General features: G+C 39.9%; 1 long non-coding RNA gene across 3 annotated transcripts in view; it reads right to left on the reverse strand.

Annotated features, from left to right (window-relative positions):
- The window catches only part of LOC309634305, a 138,437-nt gene that overhangs the window by 34,759 nt on the left and 77,538 nt on the right, over positions 1–26,140 (reverse strand). For 2 of the 3 annotated variants that reach the window (XR_014247961.1, XR_014247962.1), the window contains exon 2: positions 1,831–9,765. This is a non-coding gene — a long non-coding RNA (uncharacterized lncRNA). The remainder of the gene's footprint in view (positions 1–1,830; positions 9,766–26,140) is intronic. The other variant, XR_014247960.1, reaches the window with a different exon arrangement.

The following is a 26,140-nucleotide window of genomic DNA, read 5'->3' on the forward strand; positions in this document are numbered from 1 at the left end:
ATGGGTTCGAGCCCTGGTCCGGGAATATCCCACATACCACAGAGCAACTAAGCCCGTGCGCCACAACTACTGAGCTTGCGCTCTAGAGTCCACGAGCCACAACTACTGAAGCCCGTGCTCTGCAACAAGAGAAGCCACCGCAATGAGAAGCCCGCACACTGCAGCAAAGAGTAGCCCCCGCTCGCCGCAACTAGAGAAAGCCCGCGCACAGCGACGAAGACCCAGTGCAGCCAAAAATAAATAAATAAAATAAAATTTTTAAAAACCTCACAAACTGAAAAGCAGGCTGTTGGCTAGCCCATACTCCATCATGTAAACATACAGGTTGTTTCTACCGAAGTAATCGGTAGAAATGAGCACCCTTACATGACAAAATTGCTCTGGAGGAAAAAAGTAAAGCAAAAAAGGTACTGACTCTCTGCACAGGCAAATATTCTCATAATGAAGATGCACCAATGAGCATATCTTAATACTAAGCTCTGGACCTCCAAGGGGCCTGACCGACTCACCCGGTTGTCTACTCCTCAGCGATGACCTTGCCAGTCAGACCCATCTATGGGATCTTCGCTGAGAGCCAGGCCTTAACTCTCAAACCCGTGGCCCTCATTTACCCACGTGAAGCACCTCCGAGAGCAAATACAAGTTCATCCCGATTCTCCACCCACTAGCTTTCGCCCAAGAAATTAAAAGGGACTACCAGTGATATAATTATCTTATTATTATAAAGATCTCTTTGAAGCCATTCGTAGATTCATTTGTAAATTTCTGGTTGTTAACTATTGTTAATATCCAATTTTTAGTGCATTTTATCATTCATTCATTTACTTCCTCCTCAACTCCTTTGACACACCTGTGGTGAGCCTGGGAGTCACAAAGGTCCCATAAGTAAGAATCCTGCCCTTAACATCCTCCCTTTTCATCTTCCTTCTACCCAGCCTGGGAGCCTTGGCTCCGCTTTCCAGTTCTGTCATGGTTCTTACCCCTTGTCATATCTGATAGATTATCATCATTTCCCTCACTCAAATTTCAGCACTTCCTAGAAATTTGGCTCCAACTCCCTCTCTGGTCCTTTTACTCCTGTTGTTTTCAACGTGATTCTTTTCTTCCCCATCACCCCTCCCCCGCCCCGACACCACCAGATCTATACACTAAGGTCCCAAACCTAATCACCAGTGGTGGTGGTGGAGGGGGAAGGGGCGGTAGGGGAGATGCCCAAAGGGCCTCAGGTGATCTAAATGAAGCTGGGTGTGGGTACTAAAGATGTCACAGGACGACTGATATTTCATCCTACTGCCAGCGTACACTCAAATCTCAGGAGTGAAAGGGACTTAAAAGCTCATCCATGCCTCCGCCTCTGATTACACCAAAATATTAGCCATTAAGGAAAGATTAGCATTCCACGGCGTCCTCGGAGATCTCTGAAGTGGATTCCATTGCTTCCCTTAGTAATGCATTCCAGAAGCTCACCATACTCAGAGAGATTTTCCTCCTGCAGAACCTAAATCCTGCTGGAAGCAATTTAAACCATTCCCCTTTGGCCTGTCTTTGTGTGGAAAAAGAGGAAAGCTCTTTGCCACTGCCCGTGCGGGTCCCTTCACAGATTCCTTGGCTCCCACAGACACTTCATTTACTGATTGCAACGAGAGCACAGCAGGGGCAGAGACAACAGGAGAAGGAGAGAGAGGTCACGGAGAAACCCTCGCCTTTTCCTTTCTGGCCAACTTTGTGTAGAGGAAGCACCCAGGACTCTAGGGCCCGGGTTTAACCCAGCTCTCGCATCTCATTATCCTCGGTCAAGTCTCCTGCCCCTTTCACCGCCTGGTGACCTACTTTCATCTCCAGCGAGGTTCTCCCCTGGAAGCATGTAGATAACGCGCAGCTCGACAACAGGGTGACGCAGCCGAGCCACACAGCTGATCTGACCTTTCCCTTCCTCTCCAGAGTTACACGAAGGAAGGAATAAAGACGACCAGGTTTTGTGCTGGCCAAACCTGCTTTTCTTTCCTGGCAAAATGACACTAGGAGACAAAGTATATTCTTCCACCCAAGACTGTAAATAAAAGAAAGAATGTTGTGGGTGTACAGGACGTTTGGAACATTTCATTTTTGTAATTGTGCCTTCTGAGCTAAGAGCCACCACAAAAGACCAGTCTTTGGAAACTGATGGGGGTTTGTGGTTGTATTTTGGGGCTGGCTGGGCAGCTGGGATTCTGTTTCCATTTTTCCCATTAGTCCTCAAGTTCTAGATGAGGCCCCCAAGATCCTGAGGCATCAGACCAGAGGCAACTGCCAACATTTTCCCAGGATGAGCGCTGGAATGTGTATTGGCTGGACACATTGATTTGCAAGGTGTTTATAAAATTTCTTGATCCTTTTTTTCCACCTGGTTTGCTTCCTGGATCCAGAGGTTTATAGACTGCAGCGTGCCACCGGGAACCAAGACGTGGAATAAACACTCCACGCTCTTCCCTGGGACCTTCTTTTGTGTAACTTTTTATTTTTAAAATTCTCTTGCACTCTTCACTTTTGTTTCCTTTTTCTCTCTGTCCCCCCTCTGGTGTCTCTGTTTACACAGTTTAGAGCTGGGGAAGATTTTGGTAGTTTTCCAGCTGCCTATGCACAAGTGTAATTGAGTCATTTATTTTTAGTGATGTCAAGACTTGGAGAACAGAAATAAAAGGAACATTGCACACTGACTAACTAAAATGGAAGAAAGTGCTCATTTGGAGGATGAAGATACAGAGGATGTGATTATTTTCAAACTGGAGGCTCTTCTCATTTCAAAATCAGATTTGGAACATAATTTGTTTTATTTTCAGCTGGTGGGGTCTCCGGTCTCAAGCCAAATTATTCTATGTCCTTCTGGGGTAGATGTCTAACTGGCAGCTCCTTCATGAATAAACCTGTCATTTTCTTCCCCTTTAGCAAGAGAGCCCTACTTGCATTATTTCCTGGATGGAAAAGATGAGGCTTAAATTAAAGACCTGTGGGACGTCCTGAGATCCTCACAGGAAAAGGTCACTGGAACATCATCTGTCATTTAAAACAAAACAATTAAACCGATGCAAAAGCCTATGTGTTTGATGACCAGCACATTCCAAGTCTATCGAGTTACCTTTTTCTATGCACCTTCATTTATTTTGGTTGGAAATCAAACCTGGAATTGGAGAAGTATCGTTTGTTCTTTACAAAACTGTCACAAAGTGCTAATGGAACTGACTCAAGCATTTTTTTCCTTCCTTTGATTCTCCCACCCTCCTCATCCCTCCACCCCCCCAAAAAAAGATAAAAGACAACTATGAAATCAGTACAATATAAAACACAGTATTTGAAAATAAATTTGTAATTGATAAAACTAGTTAGTGTTAACTGAGTGCACATTATATGCCAGGCACCACTCCAAGTATTGACATATCAGGGAGATAGCACTATTATCCCAATTTAGAGACAGGAAAGAGATGAACAGAGATATTAAGTAATTTCTGAGTTGTGCTGTGAACCCAGAGAGTTCAGCTCTGGTGTCTTTATTTGTACTCCCTGCACTATATGCCTCTCACAGCAGTGGACGAGCAACTGACAAATGGGAGAAACATATGCAAGACAGATGGCAAAAGGATACGATTCTTAATATATAAAGAACTTTTGCCAAACAATGAGGAAAAAAGCCAATACCTCAACAGAAAAATAGACAAAGGACAACAATAGACAATTCACACATATAGAAACCTCCAAATAGTTGATAAAATGTTTTAAAATATCAAATCATACTAAAATCAGAGACACATAAGCTCAAACAATCATATATCTCTTTTTTTCTATTAGATGAATTAATAATCGATGAATTATAATTTTTCTTATAATCGAAAAAATTCCTACTCAATGTTGACAATGGTGTGAGGGAACAGCTACCCTCAAACACTGCTGGTGTGAAGTGTAAGTTGCTGCAACATTAATGGAAAGAAAAATTTCAATATTAATGAAAATCTTTAAAATAAGTTTAGTAATTCCACTTCTGGATATTTAGTCTAAGTAAATAAAAAGGAGAACAAACATTTATGCATAAAGATGTCAACCTTAGAATTATTTAAAATAATAGTAGATCTTTATTATAGAATATCAAACTATCATCAAAACTCATGCTCTTAAAGAAAATAGGGGGCTTCCCTGGTGGCGCAGTGGTTGAGAATCTGCCTGCCAATGCAGGGGACACGGGTTCGAGCCCTGGTCTGGGAAGATCCCACATGCCGTGGAGCAACTAGGCCCGTGAGCCACAATTACTGAGTCTGCGCATCTGGAGGCTGTGCTCCGCAACAAGAGAGGCCAGGATAGTGAGAGGCCCGCGCACTGCGATGAAGAGCGGCCCCCACTTGCCGCAACTAGAGAAAGCCCTTGCACAGAAACGAAGACCCAACACAGCCATAAAATAAAAATAAATAAATAAAAATAAATTAAAAAAAAAAAAAGATGTGGCACATATATACAATGGAATATTACTCAGCCATAAAAAGAAACAAAATTGAGTTATTTGTAGTGAGGTGGATGGAACTAGAATCTGTCATACAGAGTGAAGTAAGTCAGAAAGAGAAAAACAAATACCGTATGCTAACACATATATATGGAATCTAAAAAAAAAATGGTTCTGAAGAACCTAGGGGCAGGACAGGAATAAAGACGCAGACATAGAGAATGGACTTGAGGACATGGGGAGGGGGAAGGGTAAGTTGGGACGAAGTGCGAGAGTGGCATGGACATATATACACTACCAAATGTAAAATAGATAGCTAGTGGGAAGCAGCCACATAGCACAGGGAGATCAGCTCGATGCTTTGTGACCACCTAGAGGGGTGGGATAGGGAGGGTGGGAGGGAGATGCAAGAGGGAGGGGATATGGGGTTATATGTATACATATAACTGATTCACTTATAAGACACCATTGTAAAGCAATTAGACCCCAATAAAGATGGTAAAAAAAAAATTTTTTTTAATTAATTAATTAATTAAAAAAAAAAGAAAATAGGAACGGAAAATGCTCATAGTATATTAATATTATAAATATTAATATAATAAAAAGGGAGTTTATATAACAGTATGTATACAATTTGCAGCATTATGTAAAGGGTATCTATGCATAAAAGAAACACTGGAAGCCAGAAAGTTAACACGTGTTTTTCCTAATGATGAGAGTACTCATGATTCTTACTTTCTTCTGTACATTCTTTTTCAATGAAAACTTATTATTTTATAATCCACAAAAATTGTAAATTATAATAGTGGAGTGAATATAGGAAGATAGAGGCATGCAAATACCTATAATGAGTAAACTCTTGCAAATTACACTTGAGCATGGACGAGCTCTGAGAGTGCTGGCAGATAAATCAAAAAGGGAAATAAATTGCATATGTCACTTTTTAATAGAAAGATTACAAATTCATTTTTCAAAGACTTTTTCCCCAAGGATCTTATTGACTATATTTATACAAGAGAGGTTTTTATATAGGAGACGTTGGGTAACATTGAACAATGACTTCATTCTGCTTCTATGGAAGACACAGAATCTTTGTTCAAATGCACAGCCTTATAGTGACCATCTAAAAATGTAAACACTGAGGAAATAAGAGTAAACAACTCAGAAAAGACATTTTGTCAGGAAAGTAAAGTAAGATAGTGAATAAATTTTTCCCCTGGAATACCTAACTTCTTAATTCAGGGATAGATCACAGAGAACCCTGGGGAAGACTCTTGGGTCAAAAGAGCAATGTTTTCTCCCCAGAGTCATTTAGAGTAGCCAGTGTTAATAATGCAATAAAAAACATTGTTGGCATATAAACAACTCCAAGGTTAACAGAACAAAAATTATAAGACTTTGGTATGCATAGAATTCTCTAGTAAAATATATTCCTCCATGATATGAAAGTAGCCTCAGATTAAAGTGAAGAAAGTGTGATTTAAAGGGATTTCTGCCAGTCCTTCTCCCTGTTAAAATATTTACTCTATAAGTCTTACTACAAAGATAGAAAATCAAAGAAGGATAACATTTGCAAACTTAGAAAGCCTTTAGAATTTCTATCATCCAGAAGTGATTAACTTTGGGGGAGTCATGAACTTCTCTCGAAATCTAATGAAAGCTATAGAGTCTCTCTCCAGAAATATACACATGTACACCAAATTTTGCATAAAACTGAAGAGGTTCAGGACTGACCTCACGTTCATCCACAATTCCCTATGATAAGAACACCTGAGCTAGTTCAACCTTGTGTTTTTGAGAGGGTTTTAGAGAAAGATGCAGCATTCTGCCTAATTGAACAACATTTCTTATTTTCACAAAGTTAATCCCTCCAAGTGAGTGAAGTAACTTGCCCAAGATCATAAGGTAAATTAAATGGCAGATGAAGGATATAAACCAGGTCTTCTAACTCCCAGGATAGTCTTCATTCTCTCAGAACCTTTGTCCACTTAGATTTAAAAACCTCCATTGGTTTCCCACAACCTGGGTTAAGAGAGAAATCTCTAAAACACACATCTACGGAAACCTACGGAAGATTGAGGTATCCCCTGGGAATACAACACTGAGAAAATACTTGGAGTAAAGTTGGACTCAAAGGCTTTTCTGAAGTCACCAACACCATGGTTTTTCAATGGACCAGAGTTCATGACAGCATCCTATCCATTTTAGACAGTTCTTCTTTCATAAATCTTGGGCTATCTTCTGATTATTGTCAAAACATCTGAAAATCAAACATAACATCTTGCCCTGGTTTTAGAACCAGCAGTGAATCAAAGTTCTCCAGCAACCCAGGTAATAAGAGTGATGACGTGCCTGAAAATAGGAGGGACGAGGCATAACCATCAGCAGTACCAAAGCTGTACAATTTATCTTCATGATAGGAAGTGACTATTATTTTCTTTATTCACCAGGAGAAATTTGTGACTCATGAGCAAAGGAGAATTGTAGGATGCTTTGGTGTCTGAAGACTACAGACAGAAAATTTAGAACTTTCCTTTTATTTAATCAAACAACTGGATTGAATATTCCTATCAATCAACTGCATGGGTATGACAGTGCACTGGGTTTGACTGGAAAGTCCCTCTTCCGTATGCTGTTTATTGGAGTCCTACTCATCCTCCTAGGTCCATTCACATCTCACCCAACCCAGAGAGACCTCCCTGATTACCCTAGCCCACACTCATCTCATCCTTCTTAGCGGTGGCTACAGCCCTTTTCTGTAGGACATAATTCAACACCACTTACATACTGCTTAATGGATCATACTAACTGCTTCATGAGTCTTGTTTCTCTAACCAGATAATAAGTTATTCAAAGGCAGGAATCATGTTTTCCCTGCTGCTTGATACTGGGCACAAGTATTCAAAACTTGTGTGTTGACTAACAGATTAAAATGAGAAAACAGTCACCCACCCACCTGAATCCAGCCCAGCAGCATTCAGCTCAGAGCAGAGTTAAGCTTTCCTGCCTGATGAACCTATGAGGATGCTTCAACATCTAGCTCTCAGCACCAACTCCTCTGCAACAATCCTAGGAACAGAAAAATGCTGAGAACTCCAGTTCAAACCAAACAGCATGGTACTTCTGTGGAGATGAGTAACTCTAGGAAACCTGGGAGGACAATTACCCCTCCCACTAGCAGGATGGTTTTAACCCAAAAGTATATTTTGAATGATTATCAATATTATCTTACTACCTTTACTTGACATCTAAGGAAGTCAGTGGAAATTTCCAGAGTTGCAGCCCCCCTAGATGATGGACTACCATACAGCCATTCAAAATAATAAGACAGAAATATATGGACTGATGTGGAATGATGCCTAAAAATCTAATTTTACATGGACAATAAAGCAAATTGTACATAAATGTTGATTCCATTTTTGGAAAAATGTGTTTTTGAATGCACACATACTGCACCCATATGGGTCATAGATGCATAGAAAATCTACGGATGCATTCATAAAAAATATTGTCAATCATGGTTCTCTCTGGGAGTGGGATTTGGAGCCTGGCAGGGGAGGAAAAACAGAACTTTACCATTTCACTCCAGGCAATTTTGTAGTATTTTTTTAGATTTTGCAGTAAGCAAGACTTTGATTACTTACGTCATTTTAGAGTCCTATTTCTTAACTTTCCAAAAAGTCACCTGTTGAGGTCTTCAACAGTGTGACCTTGAGACAGGCTGGGAACTGGGACCTGGGACCCTTTGCTGCACTGCTTGCACCTGGACAAATGTTTCCTTGAGTAACAAAATACATAGAAACTATGGGGGACTAAAAATAACTGCATGCATGGGCATTTGGGGCAAATTATTGACAAGACACAAAATTACCAGAAACTCAACTGCCACTTCTGAAGAGCCAGGAGCAAAAACAGGGTGTCGGGGACAAAAGCAGGGTACTGCACATGCCCACTGCACTCAACACCACCACCAAGGGGTGGGCAAACCATCTAAGCTCCCCCTCCCTCAGCCCAACCCCTGGACACACCCCCACCCTCACCCTATATAAGGAACCAGCTCACCCCACCCTCAGGGAGAGAGCAAGGGAACCTGTTACTTGTTTTCGCTCCCTCCCTTCTGCACTGGGGCCCCAGTAAAGCTGTGCCTGAATTTCTTGTCTGGCCTCTTATCAATTCCTAAGAGGAAGGCCTTTCTTGGGGAAAACAACCTCACCCTTCTCTCACCGCTCCGCCATGTTCTCTGGGCTCTGACCACGTCTCCACTCCATGCTACTTCAGCCAGTGCTCTTTTCTCTCTCAGGAATGACACCCCTCTCTTATTTCTCTGGTCAGCCCCCACTTGTCCTTCAAGAGCCACCCAAAGTCCCACCTTCTCTGTAATGCTCCGGGATGAATAATTGCTCGTAATTCTGTGCCTTATAGCACTTTCCACACATCTCTGCTAGAACATGGAAAAAACTACATTTTTAAAAATTAATGTTTTTCTCCTCCATGAGAGTGAGCTCCTTCAAGCCAGAATATGACTGTATTTTGTTCATCTTTGGGTCCCTAGCACCTCACACATCGCCTGGCACACAGTGAGTGCTTACAGAAGTATTTGATGAAAGCAAAAACTGCAAATCGGAATCCCGTCTAGACAACCCTGGACCCTCCAAATAGCCAAACAATTCTAGATAACAACCTTGTTGCAGGTATTCTCAATAAAATGTTTTTGCTTCTTAAGTCAAAAGACAAAACCCCATTTGTATTCTGTGTATTAGCTCCGACAATGATTTGATGTCACAATCGACTATAGGTCAGCCCAAGGCAACCCCTTTGATTGAATTAAAGGAATATAATCAGAATACAATCTCTGATATAATGCATCACACAGACAATTCCAGACATACTCTCAGGAGCAGCTTCGTGGATCAGCTTGACGTAAATTAGTGCGTACTTTCCGTTAAGTCCATATGTAACAAATTTTCTTTCCATGTTGATATTCAATAACTGGCCTGATTTGAGTAACCTCCCTGTTCTTGGTTACGTTTCACCTCTGAGAGCTTCATGACCACCAATCTTCACTGTTTATCAGACAGAAAACTAGATTTCAGGAGCCTCACCACTGAGCCTGTGAACCAACATAAAATAGTCTGAAATAAGAATAACTATAATACACTATAGTAAGTGATCTACATACCTGATCATATTTATTTAGTTCCATGGTCAGCAGGCAGGTTTCAGCTAAAGTGTTGTCCTCTTTTCTGTAAAGTTCTGTAACAGTTCCTAAGTTTCTGCAGAGCATGGACATTGCGCTTGCCCTGAGGAATAAACCAATGGTATTTTAACAAATCTTTGAAATAAAGACTGTGCACACAAAACAAAAAACAAAAAACAAAATGAGACAACAATAGCAGCAATAAAATAACAGCTCCAAGAGGTGCGGAATGTTAACCTTATCTTACAAAGGAGAACACAGAGGACCAAAGCAGTTAGGTGACTTGTCTGAAGTCACACAGCTACTAAGTGGCACAGCCCAGTTTAGAGCCAAATCACTTGACTCCATCCCCTTGGCTCTTCCCATTAAGCCATGTGGCCTCCCCCTAAAAGATGGGATATGTCCAATTTCAAACCAGAGAACTTCCATAGTCATTGAGACACCAAAAACGAGGTACTATGTTTGTTACAGCAGCTACAAATTTTTCCCCTTTTTATATCTACAACCGATCCATATTTTTATCTACTCATTAAACATGTAATGAGCACATACTATTTACCAGACATTGTGGCAAACACTTGGAATGAACTCCAAGTGATAAATAATGTGCATTTCTGTGTCCCCAAGGCAAACTTACTGATTATCTGGTGATTAGAACTCATTGACCAGGAAGGCTATGCTTATCTCAACAGAGCAATTTTTCTATAAAAAGAATAATTGCTATGAAATGTGAATATTAGTAACAGCCAACGTTTACTGAGGATTTACAATCTTCTAGCCATTGTCCTGAGAACTTTACATGTATTAATGCATTTAATACAGTAACTTCGTAAGTCTGGAAGCTTTGATGAATCCCATTTTACAAATAAAGAAACTGAGATACAGATAAGTGTGGTATCAAAGTCAGACAACTAAGAAATGGCAAAGTCAAGATGAAAACCCAGGCAGTCTGAATACAGAACTAAACCACTATTTTATATAATCTCTCAATTTAATATATGAAATTAACATATTTAATTTCATATATGAAATCTAGGGTCACCAAGATGAATAAGGCAACATTCCTGTCCTCAAGGAATTAGTGGGAAAAGCAGACAAGTAAGCAGGTAGTACAATACAGAATGACAAGACTGTGTACGGGGGCCTGGAGGAGCACAGGGAAGGGGTCCCAACATTTGCAATAACCCACATGCTTTCCTCATACAGACATAGGCCAGGTGCCCTCTCCTAGGTCCTAGGATTCATTCAGTGCCCGGAGAACCTGGTAAGGAGAAAGATGGGAGAGGAAGTGACAAGGGAAAGGATGACAGAACGAGGAAAAGAAGGAGAAAGGGATTGATAAAGGAAATACATGAAAACATGCCTGCCTAACCATCAGCCTTTCTCCCTGTAAGACTTTTCTGTCCCTCAGAAATGCACAAAAGCTTAGAAGACAACCTGTAAATCTGGCCTTAATTGTTTCCTTACTCTCCAGGGCAGAACGAGAAGATGAAAAGTTCCCCTCTCTTTGGACCCCTCGGGTACCTTGATCAGTGATCGGATGACAATTAGGGACCCCAGGAAATAAAATGGATAGGACTCCATTACTCCAATACGTGAGTACACTCCAATAAGCCATTTACCAACCTTTTATAGTAGACGTTCAGATTGTTTTCAGTTTTACTGAAATTATAAAGAATGTTGGAATGAACTTTTTTTTTTTTTTGGCCACACCAAGCGGCATGCAGAACTTCCCCAAGCAGGGATCGAACCCATGCCTCCTGCAGTGGAAGTGCGGAATCTTAACCACTGCACCACCAGGGAAGTCTGGCATGAACATTTTTATAGTTGCACTTTTGTATACTTTTGACTATTTCCTATAAAAGATCCCACAGTGGAATTACTAATTCTAAGAGTATAGTTCCTTTTTAAACTCTTAATCCATATGGCAAAAACACTTTCCAAAAAGTGGTAACAAATTATATCTCACTGGAAATATTTGAGAGTGATTATTCAGTCACACTCTACCCAGCATTGTTATACTTTTTTAAACTTCATTATTTTGTTAGAAAAAGCTGTAAGTTATTATTTTAATTGTCCTTTTTAAAATACTGGTGAGGTTGAGTTTGTTCAGCAAGTTTATTAATCATCTATATTAATTGAGATTATGCATATAAACCTTGTAAGTCCTCAGGAGAGATTACTTTATCATTTTTTTAGAAATGAGTTTGAAAATTATTTCATACTTACTGGCTATGTATAGTTCTTTTAAAATTTTTAAGTTCACTTATTTTTTTTCCCATTTCTCTATTGAAGTTTCAGTGGTTTCTTATTAGTGAGTTGCGTGAGCTTTTTATATATTAAGTATATGACCTCTTTGTTTTGGAGAAATGTTCCTGTTTTGAAGGATTGCTGTCCCTAACAGAACAATGCTATCTACAGGCATTATGCTTTACAAATATGGCTCCAGGTTTTGGTTTCATTGATGAAGAAAGAGAAGCTTAAAATTCAGTGTTTTCTCTTTTTTTTTTAAGGTCAAATTTTTTAGTTAATTAAATTTTTTGAAGTAACATTGGTTTATAAAATTATATAAGCATCTTGTACACAACATTATATTTCTAATTCTGTATACACTATAGTGTGCTTACCACCAAAAGTTTAGTTTCCATCCATCATCATATAGTTGACTCCCTCCACCCCCAACCCCTCTGGTAACCACTACTCTGTTCTCTGTATCTACATGTTTGTTTTGGTTTGGTTTGTTCATTGACTTTGTTTGGTTGTTTTCTTATATTCCACATGAGTGAAATCATACAGCATTTGTCTTCTCCATCTTATTTCACTTAGCATAATACCCTCAAGGTCCATCCATGTTGTTACAAATGGCAAGATTTCTCTTTATATACTGCTGAGTAGTATTTTATTGTGTGTGTGTGTGTATGTGTGTGTATACATACACATCACATCTTCTTTATCCATTCATGCACTGATGGGCACTTAGATTATTTCTATATCTTGGCTATCGTAAATCATGCTGTGATGATTTGTCCAAACCCATGGTATGTAAAATACCAAGAATGAACTCTAATATATTAAACTATGGCCTCTGGGTGATAATGATGTGTCGCTGTAGGCTCATGGACTGTAGCAAATGTACCACTCTGGTAAGGGATGTTGGTAATGGGGGAGGCTGGGCACATATGGGTAAATGGGAATCTTTGCACTTTCTGCTCAATTTTGCTGTTAATATAAAACTTCCATAAAAATAGAGTTTATTAACTTTTGAAAATGTTTTAAAAAATGTTGTGATGAACATAGGGCTGCATATATCTTTATGAATTAGTGTTTTTGGAAAAGAGAATGACATTTCTCCAGAAACCAAACTTTCAGTCATGGCATATTGCTAAAACTTATAGAGCATTCAAAATAGCTGTCATGAAGAAACTCAACAAGCTACAAGAAACCTCAGAAAGACGGTATCATGAGCCCAGGGATAAAATTAATTAACAGAAGGAATACTTTACCAAAGAGATTGAAACTCTGCAAAAGAACCAAACAGAAACTTTGGAGCTAAAGAACTCAATGAGATGAAGAATACATAAGAAAGCATTGGAAATAAGGTAAAATTTCTATACAGTGACACGTACAAATCTTAGGTGTATCATTTGATGAATTTTGACAAATATATACATCTATGTCATGAACCCACACACAATACTTGAGTTTGTTGTGGGTAGAAGGATTTCCCTTCTTCTGCCCTTATTTATTCTCCATGTTTGCAAAGCACTTTGTAATGTAATCTTTTTTTACATTGTATTCTAGAGCTTTTGCCTACTCCATAAGCATATTACTCATATTACTCTGAGGCAAGAACATAATAGGTGTCCAATATGTTTATGGAAAGACTGGGCACCTCATGGAAAGTGTATTTCACATGACCAGGTCTAAAACACAATCATATCATTAATACCTATAATGGGGGAAATTTAAGATGCACTGTAATGTTTGTGCGAAGCATGAAAAATCCCCAGTTACACATGGCATTGGAATGCAACTAACTCCCCACTGGAGGCACACAGGAGCCTATTTAAACTTGAGGAACTATTTGGAAGCCATTCTCAATGTGATTCTTATCTCCAAACAGAAACTCAGATTACAAGGAGAAACTTTTCCCTCAACCAGCAGTATCAAAAAAATTTTAAGTAGAACATATAGCATTTATCAAATAAAAAAAAAGAAGTCCCACTTCTAGAATACTTATTTTATGTGTCACATCTTTACAAGGAAGTTTATACATAACATCTCATTGATTCTTCACCAAAACTCTGCAAAGTAGGTATCCATTTCACAAGTTGGAAGCTGTCACCTGGTATAGTTAATTTGCCCCAATCCATACACCCTGTAAGAAACAGAGTTAGGATCTGAGTTCAGGTCTAATGAAGTCAAATTTCACAAGACAGATGCAGCTCAGATGAGTTCTAATCGGTACAATATTAGCAGCAAAGCACCCAAAAAGTTCAAGTTACAGCCTGCAAAGGCAATATTCTTCGGAGATTACTTAGAATGAAACATCAACTAATTACCAGATCATAGAGATGTTCGAACTGCATACCTGTCTCAATGGAAGTGTGAGCTCAAGCAATGAAACCATTTGTCTACCATCGCAGTTGATACTTTTTATGAGGCTGCCCATGTGTAGGGTGTCCAAGGAACACATGCAGAGATTCCAAGGTTTACTTTTACATGGAACTCTGTAAAATCGAAAATTTCCTAAAAAGAAATATTGTGGTAATGAGAATGTAGACTCTGGAGTCAGAATTCTAGCTTTGAGAAAAAGAAAAGAAGAATTCTAGCTTTGCTTCTGATTAACAATACATCCTGATATATACAATGGAATACTATTCAGCTATAAAAAAGAATGAAATAATGCCATTTGCAGCAACATGAATGCAACTAGAGATTATCATACTAAGTGAAGTAAGTCAGAAAGGGAAAGATAAATATCATATGATATCACTTATATGTGGAATCTAAAATATGACACAAGTGAACATATCTACAAAACAGAAACAGACTCACAGGCATTGAGAACAGACTTGCAGTTGCCAAGGGGAAAGGAGGGTGGGGGAGGGATGGACTGGGAGTTTGGGATTAGCAGATGCAAACTATTGCACGTAGAATGGATAAACAACAAGGTCCTACTGTATAGCACAGCAAATGATATTCAATATCCTGTAATAAACCATAATGGGAAAGAATATTAAAAAAGAATACATGTATATATATAAAGCTTAGTCACTTTGCTGTACACCAGAAACTAACACAACATTGTAAATCAACTATACTTCAATAAAATTAATTTTTTTTAAAAAACAGTCTATCCTGGGACAAATTGTTTAACCTCCCTATGGCTTAGTTTCTTTATCTGTAGAAATGGAAATAATAATTGTAGCTACTTCATGTAGTTGCTATGAAGATTAAGAGAGTAAATTCATGTCAATGAATGAATGCATGCTTAAAACCATAACCAGCACATGGTAAGCACTTTCAACCAAGCTAAGCTGCTGTTTTTATTATTACTTTTTCTCTAGTACCTGTCATTCACATGTTCAGAACAGTGTGATTCATTCAGGCTAATTTCTAAAAAATGCTTGAATTAGTGAAAAATCTGTGTTACAATATTTTTTTAATCCTTTATGTTACTTTCAAAAAGACACAGGCATTTAAACTAAAGTAACTAAAAAGTATTAACACAGAAAGTTTCATAGGGAACCTACTTCAGAAAGTGGATGTTAACAGTTTGCTTATAAATGAATTAAGTCCTTTGAAAAGTGTCTTCTATTAAATAGTATAAGTATTATATCACATTATACTATTTGCTTGACTAACCATCACTTTCCCTACGAAAAGCAATTTCATAGATTAAAAAAGCATTGAAAAGCATCTTCAAGATAACTGATGCCAATCTTACTCTTACCAGGAAACCCAAGCTACCCAGCACTTAATGTCACATGGATTCCATGAAGAAAGCTTATACTCTCATTTCAGTCTAGTCCATCTTTAGAAAGTGATTCCTTAGATTGGGCTAAATTCTTTCTCCTTAAAATGTTCATTCTATGGCACTGCTCCCTGGAATCACACTGAAGGAGTATCATTCATTTTCTTGCTGATAGTAGTTTGAGAATTTGAAGTCAGCTGTTATATCCTTCCCTGAAATGTTTTCCCTGAAAGAACACCCTCAGTTCTTTGGACTATTTTTTTACTGGCATGACTTTGGATGCATCATCTGCCTTGGTTGTTTCCTTCTGGACTTCCTCCTGCTTGACCTTTTTCCTCCTATATTGGGATTACCAGGACTGAACATGATACTCTATAATCTGATCAGAGCAGAGTAATAAGTAAGATATTGCCTTGCTTGTTCTAGACCAAAGATGTGCTCTAGTCATTGGCTCTCTTGACTTATACAAAGTTTAGCATCCTCCACCTCTCCACCTGTTTTTTTGTGTGTGTGTGAAGGAGGGACCTGTATTAGTCAAGGTGGAGGGAGAGAGCTGATGGCATAGTTCTAGTGTAAATTCAAAGGCCTGAGAAACAGGAGAGCCATTGGTCTAAGTTTCAGTCTGAATCCGAGTCTGAAGGCAGAAGACTGATGTCCCAGCTCAAAGACAGCCAAGCAGAGGGGGAGAATTCTTTCTTACTCAGCTTTTTATTCTATTCAGTCCTTTAATGAATTGGATGCGGCCCACCCTCATTGGGGAAGGTAATCTGCTTTGCTCAGTCTACTGACTTAAATGTTAATCTCAACCAGAAGCTCCTTCACAGACACACCTAGAAATAATGTTTAACTAAATATGTGGTCACCCCATTGCCCAGTCAAGTTGATAAAATAAGCCATCACACTGGGCTGTCTGCTATTTCAGCCATTTCCTTCCCACCTTCTACCTTCAATATTTTCCCCAGCACTTTACATCTAACCCTATTACATTTCTTTCAATATTTCCCCCATGGTTTCAGACTTGGGGAATCTCAGATACTGATTCCCTTACCACCTTATTGGATACCAACCCCAAATTGCCATGTATAATACTGCTCAACAAATCTTCTAATATAAAATGTTAAACTGGAAACTACCAAGCAAAGCATCATATAGAGTGCCAGGTTTCCATCCATGCATTAATCAGTTCTAAGAGTGGTCATTGATAATCTATTGTTTAGTTTAATTGTAGCATCAGCTACCATCATCTTCATAAGATCAGAAAAGTTTGGGATGACATTATGCCTATCATTCCTTCCATCTGTAGGACTCTGTAGTCTTTAGTGAAGTACAGACACATCGGAAAAACTGAAATGCAGACACATTATGTCTATAGCATTTCCCTTGTTAACCTGTTTTGAAAAAGAAGTTAGTCTAGCACAACCAGGTCTCAGTGGACCCATTCTGGCCCCTAAGCTTTACAATCTATCTCTTTCATGAACTGTCTGAGACTTTTGCCTAAGAAGAAACTTTTAAGCCTATAATTACTAAAATTTTCCCTCTTTTTCCATAAATATGTGTTCACTTCCTATTCAAGTCATAAGTGGATTAATTAGTCTATAATTTGACTTTCCACAGTAAAATCATGCAGTATATTAGAACCTTGATCATTGATCAAAGGACACACTGCTTCATGTCTTTGTGTTAATTAACTTCTCTGTTCACAGCTTCAGACTTGAGACTTCTTGGTTACTGAATCAATCATCTAATATATTTGATATCACTCCCAAATTTTAAAAAAAACATAGGGTAAGAGGTAAAAATGCCTTACTTACCTTAAGGCAATTAACTAAACTAAGTAATCCTGATTCCCTTCTTGTGCAAGGTCTATAGTTAAAGAGTCTTCATCTTGGGTGGACTTCAAAACACTTGTCTAGGGTTGTTTAAAATTTGCTCCTCCTGCTCTGTGATTTTTTATCATGATAGACTTAAACATCACTAATACTCCTGTGTGTAAATCTAATTTTTCAGGCTAGTAAGAGTTGAAAGATATCCTGCATCGGTAAATTAGAAAACTGAGTTTCGCAAACACATAAAATTGCTTCCATCAAGAAGATTCTGAAATTATTAGAAATCAAAAATGAAGCGCATGAAAGAGCTTTAAAATATGGCTATCACCACAGGTTTATGTGCAGAAGCAACTTGCCTTTGGGGACCCTCTGGCCAACTCTTTTGCCTGCAACTCTCTTCCTGATTTGGACTCAAGACTCCCCAACTTTCCAGCCCTTGCTCAATTAAAGATTCCAGTCACCCTGTGCCATTTCCTTTATTTCCTGGTTGGCTGGTTGGTTGGTTAGTTCTCTGGTTGGTGACATATGCTTTCCTAAATTGGATTCTGGTTAAATGAGCTTTTTTCCTCCAATCTTTGGAGGCCATATTCCACTATGAAGGAAAGCATTTCCCCTCAAGGCTCAGAACTCTCAATAATACTCCTTCCCAGCAAATGAATGTCAGCAATGACTGTCCTACTGGCCCCTGCTGAAAGCTCCCATACTTTATTAATCCAGCCCACCCTTTAAGCCCTCATTCGACAAATGAATTGACAAAAATCAAGTCAGTTTAAATGAAAATGAGAACTTCGGTAAAACTCAGCCTTACTTTGATCACAGCCCATTGAATCCATCTAGATGTGCTACAGTAGAACTGACTGGGTAATGATTTAGAATAACCATGTTGACTAAATGTCAGGACTCTGGAATGAATCCCAGTTCTACTCTCTGCGTCCTTGGCAAGCCATTTCTTCTCTCCAAGCCTCAGCTTTATAATCTGTATAAAAAGATGGTTTGACTAGAAGGTCCCCAAGGTCCTCTTTAGCTCTCAAGTTCTGTGGATCTGCAGATCTACTGTAAAGTTGCCCATTATTAACCCATAACATTTGTATGTCACAGCCTTACCCAGCTATAAGCAGTATAATCACAACTTTGGAGACAATGAAAGACTGTCAGTACTTAAAGAAATCAAACTTTCCCTTCTTCTCTCCCTACTTTTCCTGTTTGTTCTTCAAGTTCCCCAAATTTCAATGTATTATGGTGAAGAAGATGCCCCTTTCCAGCCTGAATGGCACTGTGGAGTATTGGAAATGTCATGACAACGCCTGTCCTCAGTTGATCCAGCCCAAATTTGCAGATGCAAGAGCTTCAGATAGTCATCCCAACTTCTGGGTGTTCATCCAAACCAAACCTCTGAGTCCTTGGACTTGGTCCCTTTTTTAAAGCAGGAATAAATTGAGAATTGCATTTTATTTCTGCCTCAAAAGATCTTGGAAACTTTGGGGTAAAACTAACCCATACATGAAAAGAGCCATGCTTTCACGTATAATATACCCTTGTACAGATGCCCATACATGTCCCAGTGACTACTGGATCTGCATTGTACGACCCTGCACTCTTCAAAAACATCAGGAGGAGGCCAGTTTTCTAGAATGTGAGGATGTCAACGTAAAAGCAGCAAAAAGGATAAGGTTCCAGGAGACTGCTGACTTGTTTCAGTGATGGCTTCAGCTAGAGTGACCCACTGCATGGTTTTGCCCATTATCTGATCACAAAGAGTCGTCTTTATTTACAGGCTGTGTTTGAATAGTTGAGACAGTTTGGCAGAGTTATGGAGAAGGGATTTAATTGCCACAAATCTTGAAATGCCAACAGCTTTAAAATTTTTTTCTATATAGCACATTGTATTTCTGAGACGGTGAAGGGGTAAGGGTCCAAGGAAATGAAAATGAGGAAGGATTAAGCAAGAGAACAGTAGGGAGCTCTGGCCTTGATGAGACTAGAAAGATTTAAAATTCTCAATTCTACTGCACACTGAAAATATCAATTCGTTTTGCAAATGTTTCCATTCACTATATTTCAGGGTATGATGTAGTCCAAAGTCTAAACAATATGTTGATTCTGTCTCTATTTACACATTCATTCATTCATTCAGTAAATATACCTATTGACAGTGTATTCTGTTTAAGTTATTATGTTTGTTTTGGTTTTGTTTGTTTGTTTGTTTTTGGCTGCGCCACGGTGGCATGCAAGATCTTAGTTCCCCGACCAGGGATTGAACCCATGATAAGGCATTATGTTAAGCATTGTGGAGAGTGTAAAGATATATAAGGCATAGCTCTGTCTTTTATGATCTCACTGTCCAGTGGGGAGACAAAAAAGATATGCATATGACTATGATACATCATTCTGCATTGACTATTTTTTTTAATTTATTTATTTATTTATTTATTTTTGGCTGTATTGGGTCTTCATTGCTGAGCGCGGGCTTTCTTTAGTTGCAGCGAGCGGGGGCTACTCTTTGTTTCAGTGCGCGGGCTTCTCATTGCGGTGGCTTCTCTTGTTGCAGAGCACGGGCTCTAGGCATGCGGGCTTCAGTGGTTGTGGCATGTGGGCTCAGTAGTTGTGGCTTGCAGGCTCTAGAGCACAGGCTCAGTAGTTGTGGCGCATGGGCTTAGTTGCTCCGTGGCATGGGGGATCTTCCCGGCCCAGGGCTCCAACCCGTGTCCCCTGCATTGGCAGGTGGATTCTTAACCACTGTGCCACCAGGGAAGTCCACTCTGTGTTGACTATTAAAGAATTAAAAAGAGGCACTCAAAAGTACACATTAGGATGTAAAGGTATGGAAGCCCAGAAAGAGGTAACAGAATGGGCATAGAGGTGGAGACAAAAGGTAAAAAGCTATTTTAGGGGATGACTGAATCAGTGGGGCTGGATGTTAGAGGGAATGGAGGGCTTCCCTGGTGGCGCAGTGGTTGGGAGTCCGCCTGCCAATGCAGGGAACAGCGGTTCGAGCCCTGGTCCGGGAAGATCCCACATGCCGGGGAGCGGCTGGGCCCATGCGCCACAACTGCCGAGTCTGCGCTCTAGAGTCTGAGAGCCACAATTGCAGAAGCCCGCGCACCTGGAGCCTGTGCTCCGCAACAAGAGAAACCACTGCAATAAGAAGCCCGTGCAACACAGCGAGGAGTGGCCCCCGCTCACCGCAACCAGAGAAAGCCTGCGTGCATCAAGGAAGACCCAACGCAGCCAAAAATTAAAAAAAAAAAAAAAAATAGAGGGAATGGAGGGGAAAAGTCTTGGAAAGGTCTGAGTAGGTTGGGATAGGTTACAAATGACTTTAAATCTCACATGGCCTTTATTTACTAGAAATGAGCAGTCAGTGATGGTTTGGAGCAGGGAATGGTATGTTGCTTTCAGAACACTGATCTCAAAATTGGATGCAGGACTGACTGAAGTCAAGTGAGCTTGGGGCCATGGTGATCAGTTACAAGCCCTTTCAGGTGACTCAAAGCAAGATAACAGTGATCACACCTAGGTAGGTAGAAATTAGAAGGCAAAAATAATTAAGAACTACAAAAACACAGGTAGAAGAATTAGACACCGTATATGCAGAATGAGAAAGAAAGAGTTATAGAAAATTCTGGAACTTTAAACTGGGATGACAGAAACAATATGGCTCCCCTGAGGAACAAACAGTGTATGAGGGAAAATATTAACTCAATTTTAAACATTTAAGGAGTTAAAAAATATTTCTCACTGTGCCTATGAGAAATCTCACTTTTCAAATTTAGATTTGAATTGGGAAGTAGTAAAGTCTAGTGACACCTTCTCATTGTTTTTTATAAATCCATTCCGAATTCCAAACAAGAAGGAAAATAGAAGCACTTCATGTTTTCTTTGTCTAATCATGAATAGGATTATCCAACACCCATTCACTTCTATTGCCTTATCCACCTTGCTGACAATAGTCAAAACAGAGCACAGAATGGGTCCACGAAGCATATTCCATCCTTGCTTCCACAAGGCTGCGGTGATAGCTCGAGAATAACCAACAACTGGAGAAAATGCACCCAGTCTGGATTGAGAAGTCATTAGCATCAAGCCCAGAAAAGGACTTTCTATTATCAGTGATCATGGGAATAAACGACTCCCCAAGGAAACAGTGTGTTCTCTTAATAGCTCACGCATCATCCAGGTTAGTTTGATCAAGTGGAGCAGAGCAAGCAGCTAGCAGATATAAAAACTGCTGAAATGATAGCAAAGACAAAGCTTCTATGGAAAAGAAAATTCGAGGTACAAAGGAGATTAAAGATTAACTTTTTAAATAGAAATAAGGAGGGGGCTTGCATCTTGGAATATGTCTGCTTCTGTTCTTTTTCCATCTGATGCCCAATTTCCTAAAAATGAGGCGGATTTGGTCAAACCCTGTCTCCACTTCCTAACCTTGTATTGTTGTAGTCTTTGGGGCAGAGTTCGTCACCCATATGCCTGCCGAGAGAAAGGGGTGTTAGAACAAACCCCAGGAGGATGACAGTTCCTCCTCATTTTCTGGCTACCCTTCAGCAAGTAGGGCTCTGTTAAGGGTCAGAAGCATCCACTTCATCTCCCATTTGGAGGTAACTGTAGAAAAGAATCTGAACACACAGGCAAACTGCAACTCAGCACACAGCTCTGGTTTGGCTTCAGTGAAGTCACTTGTCCCTTATCCTCTGATTGAACACATTGTGCGGGAGAATATCAAAGCTCTTCACTCAGATGCTTTCAGCCAGTGATGATTCCAAAATAACCATGGGGGCCCCAAAGTTCGAATGGAATCCACATGGCCTTCCAACAGCACTCAGGGAGGTTTTCCTCCAGTTTCGATGGGTGACATACCTGAGCAAGGACCCAAGCCACTTCAGATTAATTACTATTCATGATTATTAACACCATAATCAGAAAGCTGGCTGTTCGTTCCACTCACTCAACATTGATGAGGACACAGGTGACTAATTACATGAATCACAACTCACACTTGCATCCCAGGTGATGGTGGACAGTGCATTTCCACAGTCATTGCCAGCATATACTCACCAACCAATACTTGAGTTCTCTGTTGATGTTATCTCCATTTACAGAAGAGGAAACTGGGGCTCCAAGAAATTAAATGATTGGCCCAAGTAGGAGGCAGAACTAGGATTTAACCCAAATCTTCTGAGTCTATAACGCTTGGATTTTTTCTCACTATCCCACACAGTAATTAGAGGTCATGTGCATTAACTGGGCCATGTACCAAATCTAAAATCCCACATAATCTCTAATTGTCCCAGATACACACTCAACACTGGGCCAGTTCCATTGGGGGAAAAAAAATCAGTGAGGCTGTTTTTTTGGTATGATGTGAACAATATGCCTAGTTGAGCCACTGAGGTTTTCCACTTTGAGTAAACGTCTTGGCAGTAAAGCCTTTTATTTATTCATCCCATATAAAACCAATATTTTCTAAGTATCTACGCTGTTCTAGGCATGATACTAATTACATGAATCACAGCTCACATTTGCATGCCAGCTGATGGTGGACAGGTTTTCTTTTATCTCTGTAACTTAGGTTAAGTAATTCGTCCAGGTTGTAGGTGTATTGAGAATGGTACTCCACAATGGAAAATGGAAACAGGCTAATCAATAACTGCCCTGAGGACTCTACTTTAAGGCTGCCCTTGAAGGTGGACTGTGGATTTCCAGCACATCTAATTAATGATTCTTCAGCCTACATGGAGTCTTGTGGAAAGAGGAGTAGTTATTGTCTTTAGACATGGCACAAGGACCCATAGACTCTGCCAGGAGCTCAATAGTGAGATTTCACTGAGGACTTGTTGGGTGGAGGAGAGAAAATGGGTGCAGGTGGGAATATGGAACTTTTCCAAGTTGGAGTTGGAAGATCTGCTTTCCGGCCCTGGTTTTGTCCCTTATCAGTAAAGTAACCTTGGACAAGTTACTTAACCTGCCTGAGCCTCAGTTTTCCCCTCTATAAAATGGGGATAGTAATGGTACCCATGCAACATAGAGATTACATAAGATAGTCAAAAATTCTTTATATTCCAGGAAGTGCTAAGGGGAAACCGTCTGGATAGGTGTAAATCATGCTCCAGCTTTCACTCCCAGTCTCCCCTTTGCATGTGGACCAGGAGTTTGGTGAGGGCAGGCCCACGTCATTTATAATGGTCTCTCTATCCCTTAGCACAGGGACTGGCACATTGCAGGTGATGAATAGTCTGCATCTTCCCTTCTCTTTCTTCTATTTGCTTGTCACTTTGCCTCCTCTTGATGTTACCCAGAACTCACGGTTGCTTTATTAGGAAGAAGCAGGAAGGGCTGCTTGGGAAGGAATCATTATTATACCCCCCTTTCTCTGCTTTGCCTGTTCTCTAGGCTGGTCAGCAGGCTGTCCTGAGCTACTTGGATGAGATCACTGAGTACAGACAGAGCATTGACTACCCACCAGGCAGCCAAATCTCAATCCCCTGGCTTAAGGGTGGCGATTTCAATTCCTTAAATAAGTGAAAAGCCTGACCAAAGGAGAGCAAAAAGTTTAGCCTGGCTGAATTTTGAACTCACTATAAGCTAGAAAAAGAAGGAGCAGGAAGCCTCACCACTAACCTGTATCAATAGCCCCAGTGTGACGAGGCTCAAAGAGTCTGGCCCAAAGCTGAAGCTGCCACAGCGGTGAAACTGCTTCTAATTTTAGAAATATTAAATAACTGATAATGACACGACCTTGTTAAAGAACGATGTTGGGAAAAAAAAAAAAAAAAAAAAGGGACACTGTTAAAAATAGCATACAATCTCCCGGCTGAAGATTCCAGGTAAAATATGGGTTCACATCCATAGTGTAGGTTCAGAATACTGAGACTCCCCACAGAGCTGCCAAATGTGTCAAGTCCAAGGCTCACACATGTTCTGGAAGACATCCATGTTAAGCACCCAGCAGGGTGCCTCTTAGCACCCCTTAAGGTGTGAGAGCATATACAAGCACTGGGGAAAAAAAGAGAAAAAGGACAGTGTTCTTGTTCTCAAGGGGCTTAAAGTCTAGTCAGCACCCTGGTGGTGACTCCAAATCATCATCATTTTAATATGTGAGACCGAACTGCAGTGCACAAAACCTAGCTGGGGAAAAGCAGCCTCCCGTATTGCCTGGGAAATGTCGCTGCTGGCAATATATCAAACAGAAATCTGAAAGGCAAAACCTAAAACAAGCCAGCGGGCCCCCCTTGGGGAGGAATGGTAGATGTGGCAGCCCTCGAAGATGGACAGAACCCCAGACGGCGCCCCCATTCTGCCCATCCCTGCAGATATGCGCCTCTATGGCTTGGCTACCTCTCTGATCATTAAATGCTTTTAGCAAAGCTGTCTCCTAGGAGTAACCAGCTTTGAAAGCCAAATTGAAAAAGGTCCATCTGATCATGTAATTGGAGAGAAAGTAGGATCTGTGCCACAATAACACATTAAAGGCATTTGGAGATGAAAGAAAGAGGTGGTCTAATAATTAGCAGGGGCCTGAGACTGGGGAGATGTGCTTCTGGAGACAATGCAGAATTCATTTAACATCAGATGCCACCAAGGTCTTTCCTGATGTGACTCTAAATATGGGAAGAATTTGCTGAGCATACCATGGCTAAATCTCATCTGAATTTCTACCTATCTACAAAACTTCCAACTGTACAGTTTAGAAGAATGATTCTCAGCAGGGGGTGGTTTTGCCCCCCAGGGGACATTTGGCAATATCTAGAGATTTTTTTTTTTTTTAAGTGTCCATCGATGGATGAATGGACAACAAAAAAGTGGTACATGTACACAGTGAAATTTTTTTAAATTGAGGTAACACTGATTTATAATATTATATAAGTTACATGTGTACAACATTCTATTTCTACTTTGTATACCATACAGCATGCTCACTACCAAAAATTTAGTTTCCATCTGTCACCATAGAGTTGATCCTCTTCACTCATTTCACCATCCCACTCACCCCTCCCCCTCTGGTAACCACTGCTGTGTTCTCTGTATCCATGAGTCTGGTTTGGTTTCTTTATTTGTTTTATTTACTTTTGTTTGTTTATTAGTTTTTATATTCCACGTATTAGTGAAACTATACAATATTTGTTATTCTTTGTCTGATTTATTTCACTTAGCATTTAATACCCTCAAGGTCCATCCACGTCATAAATGGCAAGTTTTCATCTTTTTTATGGCCGAGTAGTATTCCATTGTATATATATACACCACATCTTGCTTATCAATTCATCTGTCAATGGGCACTTAGGTTGTTTCCATATCTTGGTTGTTGTAAACAGTGCTGCAATGAACATAGGGGTACATATATCTTTTTGAATTAGTGTTTTCATATTCTTTGGATAAATACCCAGAAGTGGGATTGCAGGATCGTATGGTAATTCTATTCTTAATTTCTTGAGGAACATTCATACTGTTTTCCATAGTGGCTGCACCAATTTACATTTCCAACAACAGTGTATAAGATTTTTCTCCACATCCTGGCCAACACTTATTTCTTGTCTCTTTGATAATAGCCATTCTGACAGGTGTGAGGTGATATCTCATTGTGGTTTTGATTTGCATTTTCCTAATAATTAGTGATGTTGAACATCTTTTCATGTGTCTGTATGTCTTCTTTGGAAAAATATCTATTCAGCTCCTCT

This window comes from Balaenoptera borealis (assembly GCF_965194805.1).
Source record: "Balaenoptera borealis genome assembly, chromosome: 8".
Classification (NCBI taxonomy): Eukaryota; Metazoa; Chordata; class Mammalia; order Artiodactyla; family Balaenopteridae; genus Balaenoptera; species Balaenoptera borealis.